The sequence below is a fragment of the Ixodes scapularis genome, unplaced genomic scaffold, assembly GCF_016920785.2.
Source record: "Ixodes scapularis isolate PalLabHiFi unplaced genomic scaffold, ASM1692078v2 ptg000058l_1__unscaffolded, whole genome shotgun sequence".
Classification (NCBI taxonomy): Eukaryota; Metazoa; Arthropoda; class Arachnida; order Ixodida; family Ixodidae; genus Ixodes; species Ixodes scapularis.
In genome coordinates, this window is record NW_024609900.1 from 1740968 (window position 1) to 1763988 (window position 23021).

At 49.6% G+C, this 23021-nt stretch overlaps 1 pseudogene; it reads right to left on the reverse strand.

The window, feature by feature from the left end:
• Positions 1 to 2095: 2095 nt before the first annotated feature.
• Positions 2096 to 16996, reverse strand: LOC120843318 (annotated as a pseudogene).
• Between the last annotated feature and the right edge of the window lie 6025 nt (positions 16997 to 23021).

Here is a 23021-nt window from a genome sequence, read left to right on the forward strand (position 1 = left end):
ACGTCGCGTTATCGCTTGCGCCGCGCGCGTGGGCAGCCGCAGGAATGACGCCGATCTTCTCCAACTCGGGGTAGAAGCCAAAAGAGACCCGTTTATTCCAGCGTCATCACTTTTATAACAGTCTGGCACGTGACCGCGATACACCGAGCGGCGTCACATGCGCTACCGCCACAGGTAGAGCGCAACGTCTGGGACGTTTCACATGTAATGACCCGGTACCGAAAGTCTTGTCACGGCCGCTCGATTAGGACTCCCCTTGGGAGCATCCTGTCGTATGCTTCACTCCGGTGGTGAGAGTGAAAGTTCTATTTTACACCGCAGCGCCAGCCATGGCGCTCGTTACGGCGAAGGAGGAGCAGTCCGCCCGACCCGGCCCAGTGTGGCTATTTAGATTGTTTTTCGTGAAGCGACAAGTCTCAATAGACCGATCCCACCAGCCAGTTTGACTACGACACCGCTGCCGCAATGCTTCGAGGGAACTTTAGTCTTTCTGCACGTGTGACAACCCCGCTGGAGGGCTGCGCGAGTGGAGCACGAGGCGACACGAGGCCTCGCTTGCACGACCGTCTGCCTCTTCTGAACTAAAGTTATGGCGCCGACACGCATGCGCCCAACGCCTACTGAGATTGGTCTATGCCAGATTGCATGAATAATGTGACTAATCTGTGTAGAATAAAAGCGCACGACTCTTTCTGCGAGGAGCTCACTGAGCTGCAGGCTGCGCGTTAGAGCCGCATTCAGCTGGCAGTATGAGCGAATAGTCGTTTGATTATTCCCGGAAGTGTTGCCCCGTTTTCGTTACAACTGTGATATATGAGTCATAGTTAGATATAGCTAGACCCTATAATTTCAGGTTTTAACCGACGCTGAAGCACGCTCCAGCTTTGCCTTTTACTTATCTGTGACGGACAATAAGAAACGGACTCCTCAGCAATATAAACTTCATTGTTTACAAACAGATCAAGGGAGGCATATGGTTCACAAGCGGACTACCTTTCGGAAAAGAGGCTTCCGCAAAAACTTCAATATATTCTCTAGAGAACTGTTCAGGTCTCCAGCCCAGTTTGCCATGAGTGGTCTGAGGGGAAAGAGTTCGCAGAGCTCTTCGCTGTGGTACGGGTCTCTGCAGTTAGTGCACCACATCAGCGGGCAGTCCATAAGGCGTGGAAGCACAGCGCTCGAGAGGACCATGCAAATCCGTCCACAACGAAGAATCTCTGCCGACTGTAGAGCCCTCTCAACAAAGGTGAAGATGAGCTTGCACAGCCAGACAGCTTAAGGCCGTGGATAGCCGAGTCCTCCTTGGTCAAAGCTAAACACGAACTGATATGCTTCGTCACGTGATGCATTTCCCTTAAGTTGCAGCTTGCATACAGGAAAGGTCACCTGCAAAATTGAGGGGGTTCCACACATTAACCTTCCTTGCTTTCATTCAGATATTTCTATTGCTTTGCTAGTTTGAATGTTTCAGCTAATTATTTTGAAATTACGACAATTTCTAGAAATAAAAATGGCCACCGTAGCCGGCCATGTAAGTCAGCGGTGCGAACTCAAGTTTAGAAGGGACTTCATCTGAACTTGAGTTCGCACTGTACTTCTATCAAGTGCTGAATTTTCCTAAGCACACCTACAGCTGCCTCAGAAACTGCAGGATTTCCTGTTTCACGAGTGGAACTGACACATTTCAGCGCCGTCTGGCACTACAAACTAGAGGGCGGATTTCCACATCTGGCAGCCTCCAAAATGCCAACCTGAGCACCGAAATTTGGACTATTTAAGAAACTTGATCGGTGTGCACTGACACTGTTCTCGAGAAACTGGGAGCTGGACATGAGATCAGCTAGATTGCAATATAACGAACGAACCTTGAGCAACTTTTGTGCCGTGAAAACTGCTGTTCTGGCATCAACTCGGTCGTTACTTTTGTTGAATTGGCCGAAGCACCTGAACAGACTAAACCGGGTCGCTGTTGAGAGGTCGCGTCAAAACTTACTTAAATCTGAAATTAAAAAAAAAAAAGTCAGCGAAAGGATACATTCTAGAAGCAAGTTTTTGTCTCACAAAAACACTATTTTGCTTCAAAAGTTTGTTCTCTCTAGAGGCCAGTCAGGACATACTCAATGACGGCGACCGTTGACCTTATTGTCATTAGGGTTCCCTCATAGGTCTCTTTCGTGAGGGACTTCACCCGAGACTTGATACTTTCTAGTTCACTATCCTCGAGGTAGCTGATGAAGTTAACTTCAAGCCATGAGAGCCGATTGCCTTCTGTTCTGACGAAAGGAGTTTATCTCGATTTCCAGTCAGAGATATGGAGGTCGTACCACATTCCAGCCGTTTTCATAAATGCAATGGTTGAGGTAATATCCTGGAATTCTGCAGCCCTCTTGTGGGACTGAGGATTCTTCTGCAAGTACTCGAGGGTGCTAATTACTACACATGAAAATATTAACGTTGCGCGGCGCACTTTCATCATCTCTAGATTGTTTGGTTCCACATGAGCTTGCTCAGAAGCCGCGCTGACTTGACCAACATATTCCCTTGAATGTGTAAGAGGGCTTCTAAGAAAAAGCCAACTTTGAACATCTGTGTTCCATTAAACATATCTCTTTCTAGCAGATTCGTCCTGAGGTTTTTCCTGAAGTGATTTGGGTCAAAAGAGTGGAACAACGGTTCACCTTCACGTGCAGGATGCGGCACAACGTGCTGGAGCGTGTTGTCGTCAGACATCTGTCGAAACATCGCGGTGTTGGTCTGGTGGTTGTCAGTGACGATGCGAACTATCCGAAATCCTGCCTCTTCAACCGCTTTCATGACACTGAGTGGTATAATCCGGAGCTGGTCGTGCTTCAAATTTCTTCTAGGGAGGTAGCCGAGTAGAATCACGTGAGCTGTACGACGCCCACGTAGCACGAAGCAAAGGAGCCTCTTGGCTACTTCAGTGACTCTTGATCGAGCTTCGCATCAGAGGTCAACAAGCCCAAAGATTCTGTCAACTTGTCGATCATAAACAATTTTTCTGCTGGATCAACATTTCGTCAATGCTGAGGCTGCAGTAGGGCTCCTCCTTTGAGGGAAGACCTTATCTCTCCACCTGCAGCCGTTCTTTGGTGAGGCTCGCGACCCCGGTCTCTTCCGTAGGCGATCCTACAAACTTCTGCAACGTACTTCGGCAGGGCAGTTTAAGGCAGTTGCGCGTACGTGGTCTTATCCTTTACATGATGTCGCTTTCCATAGTACGCATTCTCTCAGCGTTGGTTCTTGCCATGCTGCTCTTGCCTCGTCAAAATTCATTATTTGTTCCATGACAAATTTTGCAGTTTTCTCACCTTCCGATGCGGTTCTTGAAGCATTCATCAAGGCCTGCACAGCTCTATTCTCTTCATACTGCTTTAATCTCTCTTGAAATTCGTCGCAGGTTTGTCGCAGTTTTTCCATTCAAATGCAAGTCGTTTGGCTTGCATTTGAAGGCCGTGCCCGTTTTTCTTGGCATCTTCCATGAATCCTGTCAACTTGAATGACGTCTTCCATTCTTCCATTTTAAACTCTTTTTGCAGGAAAGCTTCAATAGCCTCGCACTTATCAACAGCTGGGGTGCTATTCTGGGGTGCTTTTCTGGTCACAAACGGTCACGTTCGTGTTTCTCGAAAGCTCCTCCCCCCTACGAACCGCGCGCTCCTATTGGCCACAGCCCGCGTGATAATTCCACGCGGTTCCCATGGGAACGTTCGCGAAACACGAAAGCAACCGTTTGCCGTAACTGTCGCTCTTCGAGTTCGGACCGTGACGACAAAGTGACGTATGATTACGTCCGACCTACGTAGCACATAGCGGAAGTCGCGTCACTAGATTGACTACGGTATTACTCGACGCACCCTACCCTCTGTTTCACTATGAGTGCGAGCTTGTGCAGGTGTAGGAGCTACAAGAACGTGCTCCGGGCTTTCAACGACCCTGTCGAGCAGGCGCGCTTGCGCAGTGCAAGCCAACGTTCGTGCAAGATCGTTCGGGGTGATGCGCTCGTGCTTTTAACCTTTCGTTCTATTGCACGAAGGGGAACAAGCTTTGGTCAGGATTCTAGAGCGTAGAAAATAGCGGCGATGCTTGTTGCTCAACGATGGCTCGACCAACGCGTACAATGACGGGTTTTCCGCGAGCACCCGGTAGCCTTCGCGATGCACGACGAGTGTTTCTGACGACAATAGAGAGTTTTAGTAGATCGTTCCCATGACTCCGATAACGATATCCCGATACTTCGCCGCCGCCTCCCTTGTGCATGCATAGTATCGTTATCGGGGCTATCGGAGGTATCGGAACGATCTACTAAAACTCCCTAGTACCGCTTGTCGAAAAGCACCGTGTGATCGCAGTGTGACAACGAGAGACGGCGACGATGAGAGATGATGAGCGTCGAGCAGCAGCTACTAATTGAATCGCACTGAGATTTTTCGCAACGGGGAACTACAAGGGCGCGGTTGCCCCCGATGATCACATAGCTAATGCCCAGTGGATGGTGATCAGAGCCATGACGGCCGTCGTGAGTATTGCTGTCAACCGGCTGGGAAGAGACGGTTGGGTTGACAAAACCCCGGACCGAGGCAGCGGAGGCATGTGCGAAAGAAGGCTTTCGTCGCCACCATGACAAGCACACCGACGTCGTCGGGTGCGTTGACTAAACTTAGACTCTAACTAAACCTTCGTCACCGTCATCATCGGTCTGAAGGAGACCGTCACCATTCTGAAGGACTCCAACACTTTGCCGCAAACACCATTTTGCCATTAAAGACATGGTGGTAAGTTGACGTTTAAACTTCAGGGTTTCTACCGCTTCAAAGTTAGTGCACGCTTAGTACCTATGTCTTCAGTTGACAATTTGTTGCGGTCTGTAGCTACTGTCAATCACGCAATAAAATCTGGATGGGTTGCTGATGGCATTTTTTTGTATCGATTAGATATTTTACCTTCTCACGCCTAGCTGCTGGAATTGCAACTCAGGTATCGGAAAGTCATAAGAACACTTTTCCGATGCCCTGCAATAAACTACGAACACGTCTGTCCTAAAATGAATCGTTCCTTGTCTAGACAGCAGCAGTTTAGTCTGACAGAGTATGGTAACATTGTTACCCACTGTAGACGAGAAATTTAGCCAGTGTCTTGTGAATGGTTGTCATCTTCGTGACCAAGAAAAACAATAAAAATAGAATTGTCCTACATTCAACACACGTGTGTTTAATGTAAAGGTTATTATAGCAATTAAATAGATTGTCGTTTCAAAAGTGACAGTAACTCATTGAAATTAAAGAGTAGTGTGAGCTGGATGTTTGAAATTTGCCTGTGATGCAGAGCAAATACGCACTGTTGGCTTATCATCATCAAACATAAACGACAAGCGGAGGCAGAGTAGATGTGTGAAGGAAAAGCGAGCATATGTACTAAAGAAAGAACTGCTACGTAACGTGAAGAATGTCAGAAACTATCTTGCCATTGTGGTACGAACTCAGTGGCTATGCACATGCTTATAGCAGCCTGTGAATGTAGGATGCTCCCCTTATGTGGCAAAGCCAGGGGGGGGGGGGGGGGGTTTATGGGGCTTCGCTCCTTCCCTCCCCAAATCTGGCGGGCCCTAGAATATACACACAAATTCCGACACCATCCCCCTGCACCCCAAGTCATGAACATCCCAGCCACCTCAACCCCCCTCCATCCTCACCCCCTTAGAAGTACCTGGCTACGCCACTACTATCAACAGCACTCAAAAGATAGTCAACATTATCAAGATAAACGAAATTTTTTTTATTTTATGCACCATGCAGGCAGTGTTTTTGTCTTTATATGCATGCAGCCCAAGCACACACTGTAGAAAACACTTGTGTGAAGCCTGCGTTCACAATGCGGTCCCCGTCAAACTTTCAAGGCGTTAACGAATTCTACAAATTAAATTTTCAACGAAACGAATTAGTTTTGCAAAACGCTGGCAAACTTACGTTGCGTTTTACATCATTCACCTTTGTCGTCCGATGAATCAGTAGTCAGCACTACACAAACCTCAATGAGCTTGTCGCTTGTTTTCTTGCCGTTGGGGCGATCGCTGGCGGTCGTGGCGGCGGCACAATTCTTTCTCAGACCGTTGGCTGCTGCCTCCGTGCCCGTGGAAACGTGGTTCACTTTGTGTCAAGGTGAGGTTTTGAATCTTAATGCACGGCAACGCTGAATAAAGGTCTTTTACCGTCTTCATAATCCCAGCAACGCTACCGTACGAGCCACAACAACACCACCACTTTCAAGCTTCATAACACCGGCACAAATAGAAGCCAAGTCTTGCATCTCGCCAGGCGTTACATCGGAGACGTTAAACGCCAGCTCACTGTGCTCTTCGACCCGGTCCTGCCGCCGAATGGGCTCATCCAACAGCACGAAAGTATTCGTGTGCGCGTTGATCAAGTGACCGATCGCATGTCAAACCCCAGCCGCGGTCGATCCGACGAGCATCGCGGCCATGTTCTTTCGACTTAAACTCGCCAAGGGTACGGTTGTCGAGTTAAAACGATGCAAATAGTCCCGTGCATTCTTGTTCTTACGTCATTTTGTCGTCACAACCCGAACTCGAAAAATGACTGTTAGCGGCAAACTGTCCAAGATACTTAGACAGTATCTTGCACAGAAAATGAATTGGGAAGACGGTACATTGGACATGACTTTCTTTCTTTACTAAACAGCTATTTCGTTGACAAAAACGTATTCTAACTTCTTTAAATTTCCTGAATGAATTAAATAAATATTGTAGTAGTTTAAGACACGTTTCCTGGAGGAAGAAAAAGCAACGTTGCTACCGAACTACTTTCTCGACGGCGGAGGCGCTTCAGATGGGCGCAATGCGCTTGTGGGTGGAGCGAAAAGATTGTTCTCAGGTTGCATCCGACTATAGTTTCACGAACGTTTCCATGGCAAATGGCGTTGAATCGTCACGCGCAATGAAGCCAATGGGAAAGCGAGGTACCTATGTAGGGACGTGTAAAAACGTAAAAGCCGTTTTTTCTTTTTTTTGCGCGAGCGATTCTGCAAATAAAAATAAATAAAAAAGACTGCCCGAGATTATGCCGTCGCGTGCATTTCTTCAACGCCGAAAGAGAAGAGCATGGCTTATGGAGATTATACCGGCATAATCACTGCAGTGAGCAAAGGAGCAAAGCATTATTAAAACTGCCCGAAGAAACTTTCCTGCATCATCCACAGAGTGCTCACAACCGTTGCACTCTGCGTTGATCTCATGACTTGTCATATACTACCATAAAGTCGTCGTCAGCTCTGTATCCATTTGAAGTCTCCTTCACAGACAAACAGGAAATTTCATTTGCAGCTTATGTTCACGGCGGGTTCACAAAGGATGATCTGTGTCGCAGCGCACCTTCACGTAATATTTTTTTTCTCGTAATGCCATCCGTATCGTGCAGAAGCAGGGAAAGCAACGACGCAAACGAGACACGAACACCACAAGGTCGTTACCGCGGTTTTCGCCATGTTTGTTTTCAAAGACCGTAGCGAAAGACTTCGAGAAAACAAGCTGAGATATCTTAGCTAAATTTACTTTACGTCATAATTATTGAAATAATATTTTGTATTTTATAAAAAGATAATATTATTTTTCTCTGTTTCCTTCCATTTTCCGGAAGGTAGCCTTTTCTCCGTTATTCGCTCGTTTTAACTCCCGGAGGAAAGAAAGAGGATAACAAAAAGAACAGGGGGAAATGCGGGGATTTCTGCGCCCGAATGCGTGGACACGTCATCGCGATGTAGGGGGATTGTCAGATTCTAGCTGACCGCGTGCGTAAACCCGAACGTTGGGGCGGAGCCTCAAACAAGAATCATTCTAGTTTGAGGCTCCGCCCCTTCTTTCTCGATACGTCACAACTCGAAAGGTTCCGTTTGCGGCCAGAATAGCACCCCCGGTCTTCTTTCTGCTGGGGAATGCATTTTACGTTGTGTACTTTTACCGCTCGCATGCGAAGTGGACGCGTTAGGTAGAACATACAACCGTTCTGCGCTTCTTTGAACCTGCAGACTTCATGTACAACGGATACAAGGGAAATGAGTCGGCACCGCTGTCGGTCGCAACAACTTTCTCTTCATCCCAACCTTTGTGGTCCTGCTTCTTAAAATGAAGGGAGTACACGACGCTCCTGGAGCTTGGTTGCCACTGGCTGCCCTTCTGGCCGTCTTGTCGCGAAATGTTTTTTAATTAGGCGCGCTGGAATTTCTCTCCAGACGGCAGCTCGTGATAGCAGAGTTCCAGATGTTTCGCAGCATTTGACTTACAACGCGGAACGCAACAGTGTTTAGGCATCGCGGGCTCCCTAAGCCATGTGCACACTTTAAAACTGTGGAGAGACAGAAAAAAAGCGGCTGTCTACGTCTCTTCTTCTTTCTCATTCATCAGTGGCTATCGCCACAAAACTATGCTCTGTTTGATACTGTCACGAATAACAATTGAAGAGGCAATGATAACTGAAGAAACAAAACGTTTAATGGGGCGACCTTGTGCCCAAAACAAAAAGGGAACAGAAGAAAACAGCAGAACATCGCGGGCGTCGATGTTGGCGAAACCGCAAGATCGACTGCTGTGGCGAGACTGACCTTGGCTTGCCACGCGAAGCCCCTTATGTACACGCGTAGGCATCTGGAATGGTCGGCGTAGAAGGTTCGACGCGTAGGACATTCTAACCTCGAATTAGCACCATGGTTCTCGAATTTACCACTACTAGAACACTGTACCACAACATCACATTAGAGACAGCAGAAATGCGTACCCGAGGCCAGGAATCGAACGCTGGCTTTCTGCGTGGAAGCAGAGCGCGATAACTGTTAGGCCACGAGCGCGCTGCTTTTTTTTTTTCTTTCTTTATTGCATGGGAATAGAGGACGAGAGGACACATCGTAGGCTACATAGGCAAACATTATGATCTAGAACACTTTGATATTCATTAAGCTGGAGAGCAAAGGCAACCAGTCGGGCAGAATTTCGCGACACTCGTATATACTTTAGATTTGGACTACACACTGAGTAAAATAAAAACTCACAGGTTTTGGTGCCTGAATGGCGTTTCTTACATCCACCCGAGATTTCCAAATACTATATAAACCCAAGAGCATAATGAGATCATACGGCACAGTGTCTTCCGAAGAAACAGGCAGGAAACGTATTGAATGCGGTGAAATGTTAAAGTCCTTTTTCAACGTGCGCTGCAAGACATTCCAGAAGAAAATTGCGTCCCAGCAATCAATAAAAACATGTTCTGTAGTTTCTGGTGTTTTGCACAGTAGACAATTCACTGTCCATGGAACGAATGCCCCTTTTTCATTTAGCCATACTTTGGTCGGTAATACAGAACAGTGCAACTTAAAAAAGAAAGTTTTGGCTGCTGGAGGTATTCACATCTTTTTGACGCGACATAATACATCTCGACCAGGGCAGTCTTCATAGATCGTGCGATAGATTGGTGTTGGGAAAAGAACATCCACAAGGTCTCTATATAGTTTTTTCCTTGAAACAGTTCCGAGATATCCCCTAGAAAATCTGACACTTAAGAAGTTGAAGGCGTCCACAACTTCTTTAAGGTATCCCACTAACCTTGGGGTTCGGCCTCCCACCGATGACACCAAAAATGATGGCAGGTGGGATGCCAGTGTCGTTTGAATCATTTCACGAACGAAAGGAGTCTCTTGATCTCTGAGAAAAAGAAATCGTGAAACCAATTGGCGGATAAACAGATGCGGCAGGCCGATGCCACCTTCTGGGATGCGCCGGAAAAGGTTGTCCCGTCGCATGGGCTTCCAGGTGGATTTCCATACAAACACTGCAAATATTCTGTGAAATTTTTGGATGTTCCGCCTTGCACAGTGCAGTACTTGCAAAACATACCAGAGTTTGGCTACAAGAAAAACGTTGCAGATTGTCGACCTTGTGAAGATCGACATATCTCGGTGAGACCAGCGCTTAGCGCGTTGTTCCAGGTTGGTCGCCACATCCGACCAGTAGGCCGAGCTGTTTCTGATGTGCTGTAGAGGCACTCCTAGGTATTCACAGGGCGTACAGCTCCATTCGATACCCTCGTATTCAGAGGGCGTCGTTGCCCAGGATCCGTGCCAGAACCCTCTGCATTTTTGCAGGTTCACTGCAGCACCAGTGGCCGCACAGAAACTGCGCGTGAGCGCTACAGCGTGACTGACACTTGCTTTGTCCCTGCAGATGTAGGCAATGTCGTCTGCGTATGCCAAAACTTTGGTTTCTACACCGTGCAAGGCGTAACCTTTCACCTTCTCGTTTTTGATGATACTCACAGAGGCTCTAAATGTAGAGCAAAAAGTAAAGGGGATAAAGGGCATCCCTGCCGCACTGACGACTCAACCGCTATGCTTTCCGAGACATTAGAGAGTTTTAGTAGACCGTCTTCATCTTCCGCTCCGCTCTGAGGGTGCCAAACTGCGCACGCGCGGCCCGCTTTGCCGGAACGGAAAGCGGAGGTCCAAAAAGGCGTTTTAGTAGAGCGTTTTTCTTCAGCGTAAGAGCGTTTTGAGCGGGTTCGAAAAATTTGCTTGCGTAGCCCCACAAGTGGACGTTTATAGTACTAGTAAGACAAAAAAACCCAAGCGTTAACACCAAGAGAGTAAAAGAAAGCGTGATTGTAGAGGTAGTAAAAACGAAGGCGACAATAATGAACACAAAATAGTAGGCACACACCTGAAGAAATACTAGTCTATAAAATATAAATAAAATCGTTCCATCTTGTGTGCGAGTGAAGCCGAAGGTATAAGCATGAGCATGTTGCTCTAAACGGTACTTGTACCGCACGAGCGCGCGTGCTTATCAAGGACGCTGAAAGACCGGCGCTCGCTCTTGTAGCTTCCGCTCCACTCGAATTAAAACTGAAACAGATTTACTTATTCGAAGTAGAAAAATAAGAGAGAAGGACGAAGTTTGCGCATTGCGAGTACACCCTTTTGCGTAGTACGAGTACAGTGTTGCTCAAGGATAGCAAGGCATCTGCACGATGAATCCCCGCTGTTCTCAAGGAAGGAGACTTTTACTAACGAGATTAAGCTGGCGAGACATCGAATCTATGATTCGTATCCCTCGTGCCATCAAGCGCCGAAGCTTCCTTTCCGAACGCGGTTTGCTGGATATTTCCAACGCAGAAAAGATACCCTCTAGGAAGCTATCCTGCTTAAAGAAGGATCTGGCTGTTCTGCATGCGGGCCTCCAAATACCAGCACCCGACAGATCGGCGCAGGGTGTTGCCAATTTGGCGAGACGCTTTGCATGGTTCTTCCTCGACTGGTCTATCCCAACCGTCTATTCGTACTTGGATGAGCGTTTGGACGGAACTTGCCGGTGTTCTTCAGTTCTGTGAACCTCATCGTGGGTCACATCAACGAGAGGTTTGGCCACCTGCTCGCTGACATGAACAAACATAGGTGGTTGACCCTGGCGAAACTAGAGCTGTGCTCACAGGTGAGACCCTGCATGGTTTGTGTAAATTTCGCGTTTCCATTGTTTCTAGCACAGCTGCTCTGTCTGGTGAAAAGTTACTTTTTTTCTATACGCCAAAGGTGTACATGGGCAGTGTCAGGACAAGTCACGACGAGCGCGTTCGTAATCTATGAGTATTAGTAGGCCACTTTTATAAGCCCTCTTTGCCCTACTTTCCGCTCTGCGAGAAGCATCGTCCCCACCGCGCATGCGTGGCCCGCTCTGAGTTGGAGCGTATAGTTAGCGGAGTGAGCGTGCGCTCCGCTTCACAAGTTGTAGAGCGGACTGCCCTCAGCGTCCTTAGCGTGATCGCTTAGATCTCAAGATGGCTGCACTTACTCAATACGCGTCGATGTTTTTTTACCGTGACCTCAGCTTGAAAGAGGTCGAATCAAGAAGTAAACCATTCGATTTGAGTTCTATGCAACACAAAACAGCATAATCAAACGAAGTGAACGAGTATCACTTTGCAACCACCACGGCGTCGGTATAGTCGTCGCGTTTTTGTGGACGTCCTATGGCTATGCAGTCAGATGTACGGGTGCGCGTGCTCGAACGCCGATTACACCTGTGCACGCGCCCTCCTGTCGAAAATGCCACTGAAAGCTGAGCACTGAAAGCTGCACCAAAGAAACCATTGCTCTCTACTTTATTTATTCACATTCGCTCACAACTTTTGAATTGTTTAACTTTCCTCCGGAAATGTTCGCCTTGGATTTCTTTGGTAGATTTAGAAAATAATAGAGGCTTGGGAATGCAGCCTTTTTAAAAGTGCAACCCATGGTGCCGCTATTCTTTGAGGCCGCCTTATTTTGGCCAAGTGCCTAGGGAGCAAGAGAGCTGCTTCATTGTTTGTCGCGGATGCGAGTCTAAATGTATTAGACACGAATGCTGCGTCAATACTGAATATGAAATCGGTTCTAGTCACAAGTCTCGCACTAAAGGCGATGCCCAAAATATGGCGGCCGAATACGTTACCCGGTGGTGTTTTGAAAAGAGTTACCAATAACGGTCGAAAGAATATTCCACGTCATTTTTTTGTCTGGTGAAAACCAGAGAGGCATAAACAATGCAAAATTTAGCAAACATAGCCCTGGACTTCTAAGCAATAGTGGTAGATTAGAACAGTTTTCAGAAGTTTCGTTTTGAATTCCGGCGTAGCGGGCCTCGCATGCACAGTTTGACGGCCTCAAAGCTTAGCAGAAGTTAGGAACAACTATATATATATATATATATATATATATATATATATATATATTAATTTACGATACCCAGTTTTTTACAACCCTACAATGGAAATACGCTTTTTCTTAGAGGAGTAACAAGTCCCATATCACATGTTTTGGTAGTGTTTAAATACAGCCGCGTTGTAAGAGTTTTTTGTCTTTTTTATTAGGCCGTCAAGGACAAGGGAACATTCCTGGACAACTGTTGGGGTTTTGTTGACCGCACAGCATGTCCATATGCCGTCCATCAAAAAATCTGAAGAGGACCACAAGAGGGTGCTCGTCGTGAAGCACCAGGCAGTGATGTGCGCAGACTGCATAATTTGACAGCTGGATCGAAACCTACAAAGACCATGGGAATTTTTTTTTGTTTAATATTAGAATGCATAAAATTATCACAGTTAATCATATTCAAGCTTTTGTACTGAGCGAAATACCTGTCGTACTAGGCTGAAAGGCATCTAGAAATAGTTTAATAAAAAACGTTTACTAACGACTCCCATTTTACTCCTCAGGTGTGCGTGTGAATATTGCATCTAACCAAATTACAGTGTTACTGTTGAATTCAGCATTGTAAAAGTAGCCTATGTTGCGTGGTCTTCTATTGCAAGAAAGGACCTTAGCACAAGTGAGGCTGAAACTAGGCAGGAGCTTAAGCTGAAAAACGCACTTTCAAAAAACACAAAAGAAATAAAAAGAAGTGTAGTCAAGCAAAATGGTTTCATGTCACCCCCCAAGGCAGATACATACACTGCGCTCCACTGTTAATACGAAAACGACAAAATCGCTTTTATTTGCAGTTTATTTCTTTGACAGCTATTGAAAGAGGTGAAATTTTGTCGCTCAGATTAGTATCCCAAACGAGCGCTTTATTCCACACCAATAGGCGGATGTCAGCCCCTCGAATTTAAGGTGAAAAATAAAAACAGGATATTTATTGTGCCCGCTAACAGTGTCGGGTTGTGTACATAAGCACCAAGGTACCCTATCACAAACCGAAGCATACGAAGAAGAAAGGACTCATTTCATTGGGGCGAAAAATATATAAATGGAGCACTCACTTTCGCTAATTTTCACTGTCTTGATGCCTAAAGTAACGAAACAAAATATCTGTCCGTTTGCCGACTGCTTTTTGGCTCTGGAGAGCCGCGGCACCGCGGAAAGGAAGCAGCCCGTACCACCGAGGCCCGCGGTGCCGCGTCTAGGGAACATGGTAATGCGATGGGTATATACGTGCAAGATGACGACGACATGGGTTGTTGGTATTGGGGAGGATGGCGGTCTGATTCGCAGAAGTCCAGACTTCGTGGAGGCGGGTTGGGCGGGTGAGCAGCGAGCCATGAGGATCTTGCACGCCGTTCGATCAGTGCAGGAAGGAGCACCAGGAACATGATGGCGCTGTTGCTCACTGGGGTTCACTGGGGTCAAAGAATCATGCTCCAAGGAGGTAGTCCAGCCGAAGTAGAAGCTGCCGCCTCCGAGGAACCGAGGCCCAGGGCTTAGATTGAGACACCGCCGTCGCCCGGTGTGTCATCCTCTCAACGTCATCGTCGTCATCTCGCATAGAAAAATCGAGCCCGCTGGCTTAGACAAGGCAGCACCTGTTCCCACCGTTCAGGGGCCGTGAAAGGATTGCGGCCAGCGATTTCTCGAAGCAGCCAGAGGTTCTTAACCACAGTGAAACGTTTTCTGGGGGACGTCTTTTCAAACAAAGTCTGCGCAGCTTCTTAGTGCAGCGAGGTTCATAACGGTCAAGCGCGCTCCCAAGCATGATTTCAAATAGCGAGCACCCACCTTTCCAGAAAAACACCATCTAGTGAACCTTTACTGAGAGTGGAACGTACTTTTTAAAATGGCGACGATAGCGGAGCTGACGCTACACGCTCAAATCCCAGAGCGGGTCGCGCATGCGCGATGGCGACTCCGCTTTCCATAGAGCGGAGCGGGAAACCGAAAACGGTCTACTAAAACTCTCTATTATTATTAAGTATTAGGCTGGTGTGACAATTAGTATACGACATCTTAACGCCCTGTAAAATTATTTTCCCAACACCAACCTGTTCCAGAATCTTGAAAAGCACATTATGTTGAACCCGATCAAACGCCTTCGCCAGGTCGATTTGGAGCACCGCGACTTGACTGACTTCAATGGACACAGACTCTAAAATGCTACGGACTACGTGAATGTTACTTTGTATTGCTCTTCCCTTAATTCCGCATGTTTGGTGGTCCCCTATTAAGTCAGTGATTACCCGCTGTAACCGAGCTGTCAAAGTTTTAACTCAAATCTTATAATCTACATTACACATCGTAATAGGTCGATGACCACCGACGTGGCGGAGTTCGTTTTTGTCCTTACTCTTCGGAATTAAAACTGTGTGCGTACGTAGAAAGGAGGGGGGCAGCGTATTTGATTGGTATGCCTCTCGAAATAGTACTTGCAAAATTGGGCAAATTACATTTTTATGCATTTTATAAAACTCAGAAATAATGCCATCGGGGCCGGGAGTCTTTCCGTTTGGAAGGCCATCGACTGCATTTTCTATTTCTGCCAGACTAATGGGGTCTTCTAGATCCTTTATCTGTTGTTCGTCTAGACGCGGGAGCAGGGATATCAGCCTGGTGAGGCATTTGGTGTCTTTTATATCTTCGTTTTTCCCAAAGAGTAAACGGTAGTGTTCGACGAACACGCGCTGAATCTCCTGTTTATCTGTAACTATTTTATTGTTATGCTCTATTTCTAAAATTTCCTTCGTCACGGCGTGGCGTTTTTCGTCTGCCATTGCTTTTTTTGTAGGTTGCTCTCCTAGGAGATATCTTTCCGCTCGGGAGCGCACGACCGCGCCTTGATATTGCTCTTGATATAGGCTGTCTAACTGAGCCTTTACATAGTTTATATCTTTTGCTCCCTGTCCTGGGTTTATAAATTCAAGCTCGTGCAAAAGACGCAAATCATTCAGTAGCTTTTTTTCTTCTCTATGTTTATGGAAACTAATTATTGTCGATCTTTCTATTGCCAGTTGCTTCAATTCTTCCTTGAAGCGCTCCCACGCCGCACTAATGTGTTGCTTCTGGCTAGCTACTTGTTTAAGCAGTTGTCTCGTGTCATTTGTAAACGTTTCATCTTTAAGCAGCTGAGAATTAAGCTTCCATAGCTTCCAATTGATGCGTTTCGGTTTTCGAGATTTCTGGCCTATTGTTATGGCAACCATGCAGTGGTCTGTAAAATAAACTGGTTCTACAGCGTAACTGTTTAATTCGTTCATGAGTTCTAAAGAACAATAAATCCTATCCAGACGGGCGTGTGATACTTGCTGGAAATGCGTAAAATAAATGGTGCGTTCTCGCGACTGGAATTCCGCCACGTCGGTCAAGTCGCACTCTTCAATTAAGTCAAGTAACAAATGCTCGCTTTTGTCGAGACGCGTTCTAGCGGGAATCCTGTCCTAAGTTTTCCCGACACAGTTAAAATCTCCAAGCATGATGACTTTCCGATCACAAAGTGCATGGGAACGCAAGTGGTTAAAAAAAGTAACTCGATCGCTGACGTCGTTAGGGGCATAGACACAAATCACCCTCCACTCTGTATTTGAGGCGGTAAAATCACACATGACAAATCTGCCAGAAAGGTCGCTCGTTACCGCTAATTGGAACAGTTCAGTGGACTTCTTAATTAACAAAAAACACCCCCTGAAAACCCAACGGCGTGACTTACACACACATCATACTTATTCAAAAATAAAGGTAATGCCTGCTCCACCTGCTCTTCACTCGATAATTTTGTTTCTTGAATCGCCAAAATGTCAATTTCTCTATCCTCAAGTAAACGATGCAACTGGTATTGCTTTTTCCTGGAACTAAACCCTCTAACATTTAGAGTGGCAAAGCAAAAACCTTTGGCCGTTTTGTTTTAAGGGGGATGTGATTCCTGAACCTGCCGGACTGATTGTTTCACAGTAATAAGACGCTTACATGCGGTGGTGGCGGGAGGTAAAACTTGTTTTCTCTTGCCTTCATTCCCTTCCTTTGGTGCATTGGCGTCGGCGGCGGAAGTGTCCATTTGGTCACAGTCACGGCGGTCGTCCCTGTTGGGCCGCGCACTGCTGTCCTTAGGCGGTAGTGCCTTCAGCTGTTTCTCCTTGCTGGTTGGGCTACTGCTGAAACTGGAGTCCTCCGCAGCTTTGGTGCCTTCGGCCCTCGAAGACCTGGCTGCAGCTGACTCAGCGTCCGGGGTGTTGCTAGTCATCGCCGTGCTTTCTGGGGCTAGGGGTGTGCTTTCTGCTTGAGGAGTTGACAGAACTTCACCAGTCGCGTCCACAACCTCAGAGACGTCCATGAAGTGTTCTTGGTTTGTGTCCTCATCACTGCTGCCCCGTAATGCAGAGGCGTACATTGAATAGCACTCACTGCTCTCGTGACCGAATCTGTGACACTTAACGCACTTCGGAGCGCGGCATTGCCTCCGAATGTGGCCTACTCTTTTACATCGTAAACACAGTGGCGGTCTTCCAGGTACCAGCAGAAGTGACTGCACGCCATACACCTTGAGCATATGGGGCAGCTCCGCAGAGGTCACGGCGTCGTGTAGCGTCAACGAGACTTCTCTGTTTAGGGTCTCCATAGTTTCCATGCCCGGCACTCTCCATTTTTCTCTCGTGATGGTCCGCAGCTTGCCATATGGCTCGAGGGCTTCAGCAACCCGCCGGTCCTCCAAGTATGTTGGGAGCCAAAGCAGCTTCACCTTGATATCCTTCGAGTTCGGGTCGATCACGAGGCATTTTTTACCCTTTACCTTGAGTTGTCCAGCCGCCTTCACCTTTTCAGTGGCTGCCATGCTTGTCAGGGTCAACATCCATACGTGGCTCATTTGGTACTGGCCCAACGACACCACGTCGCAGCCATCGACGATTTCCTTGAGGCCGTCACGAAAGTCGACGGCTCTGTACGGTCTGCAAGCGAGGTCGGCATGCAGAAACACGGAATTCATGCACATCTTTCCGTCCGGAAAACGGGGAAGCAGAATACGATAGTCATCGGTAACGCCGGTGGCGGCATCGGTGATTCCTCGGCTCGCGGGAGCCGATAACGCGCTGTTATCAGAGCGCTGCATTTTCCGTCCGCTCTAGATGAAAGCCGGAAGCGAACTCACCACGAGCGCGCTGCCTGCTTGGTCAGCTGCGCTCGCGGCATTATTCCCTTGCATCGTCCCGATGCAGCACAAAACTAAAACACAGATTCACAGCAAAAGGATAGCAGAGACGCGAGCCACAGTCCACAGTTCACTCTTTGACGAGAGTCCAAGGTTCTATCGTTCGTGATACGGCTTGAGCCGGACGATGTCCACCACCTCGGGTCGGGGCAGGCGTCTTGTAGATGGGCGCGTTCTGTCGGGTAGAACTTCAGAGTTCAGATCGCCGAGGTGTCGAGTGATTTTGTAGGGTCCGAAATAACGTTTGAGAAGCTTCTCGCTAAGTCCGCGGCGCCGTATTGGTGTCCACACCCATACCCGGTCTCCGGGTTGAAAGTGGAGGTCCCGGCGACGAAGGATATACCGGCGTGCGTCGACTCGCTGTTGATTGTGTATTCGAAGGCGAGCTAGTTGGCGAGCCTCCTCTGCCCTCTGGCTGACTGCAGAGGCATCGTCGCATCCGTCATCCACTGGCTCATGGGACAGCATCGCGTCCAGCATGGTCGTCCCTTTTCTGCCATGCAGCAGCTCGAATGGCGTAAACCCGGTTGTTTCTTCAGCAGCGGCATTGTAGGCAAGCGTGACGTATGGTAACACCTCGTCCCACGTTTTGTGCTCTACGTTGACGTACATGGAGATAATGTCGGCGATCGTCTTGTTGAGCCGCTCCGTTAGCCCGTTGGTCTGCGGATGGTACACGGTGGTCCAACGATGGCTGGTGTGACTGAACCGGAGGATCTCTTACTTGAGCTGAGCCAAAAACGATGACCCTCGGTCGGTTATCAAGACTTTGGTGTCGCCATGTCGAAAGAGAACAGAGTCGACGAAAAACTTGGCGACTTCCACCGATGTTCCCAACGGAAGGGCTTTCGTCTCGGCGTATCGTGTGAGATAATCGGTCGCGACGATAGTTCAACTGTTTCCTTGCGTCGATGTGGGTACGGTCCAAGCAAATCCATTCCAACTTGCTGGAAGCGCGTAGTCGGGGCAAATATCGGCTGCAGGAGTCCTGCTGGCTTCGTTGGAGGCTTCTTACGTCGTTGGCACTCATGGCACGACCATGTGTACAAATGGACGGTTTTCGGGTGTCTCGGGATATAGTACTTCTCACGGATCCGGGCGAGCGTCCTGCTATAGCCAAGGTGCCCAGCCGTCGGGTCGTCGTGGCATGCTTGAAAGATTTCTTCTCGCAGGCTGGCAGGAACAACGAGCAGCCAGGCAGGGTTGCTGGTTCCGAAGTTCTTCTTGAAGAGCACGCCTCGCTGAAGAACGAAGCTTGACAAGTCTCGGGTCAAGAATCGCGGAACGGAACTTCCTTGATCTTCGAGGTGGCCGATAACGGCGCGAAGTTCGGGGTCGGCTCGTTGAAGTGCTCCCATGTCGGTATCTGTAATTGCTCCGAGAAAATGGGCGTCATCGTCGTCGTCGGTGCTGTCGGGAGGAGCTTCGAGTGGGGCCCTAGACAAAATATCGGCGTCATTATGCTTGCGGCCAGACTTGTACACACTGGTCACGTCGAATTCTTGCAGTCCAAGGCTCCAGCGAGCAAGGCACCCTGACGGGTCCTTGAGGTTGACGAGCCGACAGAGATCGTGGTGGCCCGTGACTACCCGGAACCGTATCTTGTACAGGTAAGGGCGGAACTTCGTTAACGCCCAGACGACATTGAGACATTCCTTGTCGGTTGTTGAGTAATTTTTCTCGGCTTTGGACAGTGCCCGGCTTGCGTAAGCAATCACCCTCTCTGCTCCCACTTGTGTTTGGACGAGCACCGTGCCTAGCCCGGTGTTGCTGGCGTCTGTGTGAACTTCCGTTTGCGCTGATGGAACGAAGTGTCTGGGGATAGGGGGCGACTGGAGTCTTTAATTCAGCTCGTTGAATGCTTGTTCTTGCTCCTCCCCCCACTGGAAGTTCACTTCGTCTTTCGTCAAATGCGTCCGAGGTGCAGAAATCTTGGCAAAATCGTGAACAAAACGTCTGTAGTAAACGCACAGCCCAAGAAATCTTCGTACGGCTTTCTTGTCTGATGGCTTCGGAATTTCGGCGAAAGCGGATGTCTTTGCAGGGCCAGGACTTACACCTTGAGCATTCACGATATGGCCCAAGATTTTGAGCACGCTGTAAGCGAACCGACATTTTGACGGCTTCAGTGTCAGTCCGGCATTTTGGATAGCCTCTTGCGCGGCTCGCAAACGTCTCAGGTACTCGTCAAAGTTGCTTGCGAATACCACGACGTCGTCGAGATAGACGAGACAACTTTGCCATTTCAAGCCGGAAAGAACGGTGTCCATTACGGGCTGGAACGTCGCTGGTGCTGTGCACAGTCCGAACGGCATCACTTGTGGGGATTCTGATCCTTCAACATTCTGTCGTGTCAGCGTTTTGGCGCGCCGTGGCGGCCGCGCTGGTGTAGCGAGAGGCGGCGCTGCTTACCACTGTGAGTGGCTTCCTCCTCTCCCACCTTGGGGCGATTTCCGTAACGAACCCCCGCACAAAGGAGATCGACGTGTCGCTCCTTGATTGGCCACTTCGCCTCCGCCGTTATCTTAAAACCAGCGGACAGCAGTATCTCCGGGCTCTTCTTCCTGGGATTCGGCGGCGGCGACAACGGGGAACCTTCCGGCGCACCGGTGAGCATTTACCCCGTCCTTTGTACATTTGTGAACGACCGTTCGGCCGTGGGCGATCTCCACACCGACGGCGTTCACCAGCTTATAGCCGCTGTGTTGTTGTTATTTTGTTTCATTGTAAATAAACAGTTTATCACCGTTACCAACGTGACTGGAGTCTGTTTGCGCTCAACGAGCAGCATGCCACACGAGTACGAACCCGCTTCGCGGTAGAGCGCCTCGCCGCGAACGTGGAACTCCCAAAGGCAGTGGCCCTAAGGAGAACCACAATTTGGCGCCCAACAAAAGGGCTGACGACAAGATCCCTGGTACGTCTGTGTGTGGCGACTGCTGCCGAGTGACGAGTCCTCGCGCAACCAGCGCTTACCGTGACGATGCAGACCGACTTCTCGGATTTGCTCACGCTGGCGACCGCGGCCGACGCATTCGCGCGGCCCCCACTTCAACGGGTAGCCGAAATGCCAACCCTCCAACGAGAAGCGTCCTACGGCGCACCCCTGGAGCCGAGCGTGGTTCCGACGCCATTGCGGACGGGCGCCATCGCTCCCGGATCTTCCCTGAACGCACGTGCTCCGCCGCCGGCACAAAGCGAAGCCTACCGGTCTCCCCACGAGAAACCGCTGCGGCGCCTCATCACACCTTGCTCGAAAACGCGGCGCGTGTGATTGAGAGTCTGACAGGTGCGTTGCGAACGACAACATTCGCACCACAGGCCCAACGACCTCCGGTCCGAATTCCCGTCCCGACTTATCGGGGTTACGCAGACAAAGCGAGCGCTACGGACTTCCTCGACGATTTACGCAAGTACCAACGCGCGATGGGAATGTCCGATCGTGAAATACTTGAGCGCATACTGCCAATCGCGCTCGTCGACGAAGCCGCCCGCTGGTTCCGACTTGTCGGTGACCAACCCGGAACGCTCGATCAGTTCCGAGAGGCGTGCCGCCGCGAATTCCTTCCCGCCGACTACGAGAGAAGGATGCGGCGGGAGCTCGAACAGCGAACCCAGCATCCGGACGAGTCCCTGCTGGAGTTCGTACGAGCCATGCAAGAGCTCTTCGAGCTCGCAGAACCCTCAGCCCCCAATGCAGAGCGAGTGGAACGCGTCATACGCCAATGCCACCCGACTTTCGCTGCGTATCTTCGAGGCAGCCGTTTCCGCGACCTGAACGAGCTCGCCTCCGAGGCCCGGCGCCTTCAGGGAGACATTCTCGCTGCCCGTGCGTACCGGCCTCCGCCTCCAGCGTCAGCGGCCCTCGAACCGCGCTGCGCGTGGAGCGGGGACACGCCATCCCGAGCACCGAGGCGCTACGATTCCGCAAACTATGCGGAAGATCGGGGCCGAGACACGTACGCAATCTCAGATCGTGCGCTCGACCCGTACTCCTACGGTAGACGAACAAGCCGGCCGACGCCGCAGTTCAGAACCACCGACTCGCGCCCCAACGAGGCAGCGAGGCAGGAGGAAACGAGGATCCCTCAATCTCAGCGAGCCAATGCACGCTACGACAGAGCCGGCGAAAACCAAAACGCATGGCGGAACCCCCAGCGAGGCGACGACAGAAGATGTTTTCGGTGCAATCGCAGCAGTCATCTCGCTCGCCAGTGCCCGGAGCGGCCGAACACGGAATCGCACCGTGCGGGAAACGAGCAAAGCCACCGGTAAAGGGCCCTTGGACGGACGGACCGGTGGCTAACAAAGAATCAGAGGGACCCATGGCCACTCTTTTGCCGACCGCCTACAGAATAGGCTTCCCGACCGGCACGCCTGCCCCGTTCATTTCTGTAACGATCGCCGGCAAGGTATTCAAGGCACTCCTCGACACCGGAGCAAGCGCTTCGATGTTCGGCGACGAAGTGTTGACTCACCTCCGACAGAATTCTGTCCGACTCCGAGAATGCAACACTGCCTTTCGCCTAGCCTGCGGAACCGCCCTTTCGGCTGGTACCGCGCGGCTGGTCGCGAGATGGGAGAATCGAGTAAGACGACAACGCTTCGTTCATCTCCCTGGCCTATCGGTGCCCATTATTTTGGGCAGAGACTTCCTTGCCAAAACAGGCATTGTAATCGACGTCAGCAGCGCAGGCTATCGGGAGGGCACGTTTGCACCCCTGAAACCCTTCTGCGAACCCCCGGCCGTACCGCCAACGCCACCATTGGTGCAGGCGACGAGCCGTCGAGAGGAAGCGAGGGACTCCCTAAACCGGGTCATTTACCCCAAGACACCGAGTCCAGCGCCGATGGCAGCGAGCGCCGCCCCCATCGGGGAAATGACGCACCCACTGCTCACGCAATCATGCAGCGTGTCAGGGCGAGAAAAAGCCCGACTGTCGTCGTTGTTGCGCCGCTATGACGCAATGTTCACGGACCGACCGGGCCGCACGAACGAAGTGCGACATCGCATTGACACGGGCGACGACCTGCCAAGAAGGCAGAACGCGCGACCCGTGAG